This window comes from Orycteropus afer, unplaced genomic scaffold, assembly GCF_000298275.1.
Source record: "Orycteropus afer afer isolate SDZICR_OR568_19922 unplaced genomic scaffold, OryAfe1.0 scaffold00021, whole genome shotgun sequence".
In the NCBI taxonomy this organism is placed as follows: Eukaryota; Metazoa; Chordata; class Mammalia; order Tubulidentata; family Orycteropodidae; genus Orycteropus; species Orycteropus afer.
In genome coordinates, this window is record NW_006921608.1 from 4,764,325 (window position 1) to 4,765,573 (window position 1,249).

Consider the following 1,249-nt stretch of genomic DNA (forward strand, 5'->3'; position numbering starts at 1 on the left):
TTTTGTTCCACATTGTTCTCCCACTCTACCCACAATCTCCTACAGAGATCCCCTTCCTAGTAGTTGACAGTGGTAGCTGGGCACCGTCTAGTTCTTCTGGTCTCATAGTCATATAGGCTGAGGATTGCATAGTGTACCACACTCACTTGGAATAATTGTTTCAATGAATCTTTGATTTTCTTCTTTCTTCTTTGCTCTGGATGAGGAGAGACCCATCATTGAATCTAGATGGCCACTTGCAAGATTTTAAGATCCCAGTAACTACTTGTCAAAGTAGGAGGTGGAACAATGTTTTGTGTAGTATGTTATGCCAATTGAGCTTGATGTCTCCTTCAACTATGGTCCCAAACCCACAAGTCCAACTACTCGCTCCCTCTGGGTGACTGGCTATGCCCAAGAAGTGACTACAACCTTGTCCCCTGTCAGCTCTACTAAACACTTGGTAATTCTTATAGAATATAGTAATACACTTGTAAAAACATTGTCTGCCAACCCTATACATGGTCTTGAGTGCACTCCCCCCTGCACAGACATACCTAATAGTTCAGCCTGTCCACTCATGTATCTACCTGTATATCCATGTCTGCCTTCACAGACAACACAGTACTGTATGTGCAAAACAGTTCATCTTTGTTGTCTGTACCTCCCATGTACCTCTCTATGCCTTCTTCTTCCTCAATACCACTGTGTTGATCACTCACATTTGGTACACTTTCCTTCTCTTCACCCAAATCAATACTTGTCTCTACATATCTAACAATGTTCACTCCCCTCCCACCCCTGGTAATCAACAAAGAAAATTTCTTTCCATATATAAACTTTTCCTTGACTTTTTACAATAATGGACTAATACAATATTTGTCCTTGTGGATTGATTTATTTCATTCAGTGTAATGTCCTCCAAGTTCATCCACGTTATGTGGTGCTTTACAGATTCTACATTATTCTTCAGGGTTGCATAGTACTCCATTGTGAGTATGTACCATAGTTTGGTTATCCATTCTTCAGTTGATGGGCACCTAGGTTGTTTCCATCTTTTGGCTATTGTAAATAGTGCTGCAATGAATATGGTTGTGCATATGTCTCTTCTTGGTATGGCTCTCACTCCTTTAGGATGTATACCTAATAATGGAATGGCTGGGTCAAATGGCATTTCTAATTCCAACTTTTTAAGGAGTCATCATACTGCTTTCCACAGTGGTGTACCATTTTACAGTCCCACCTGCAGTGTATGAGAGTCCAAATCTCT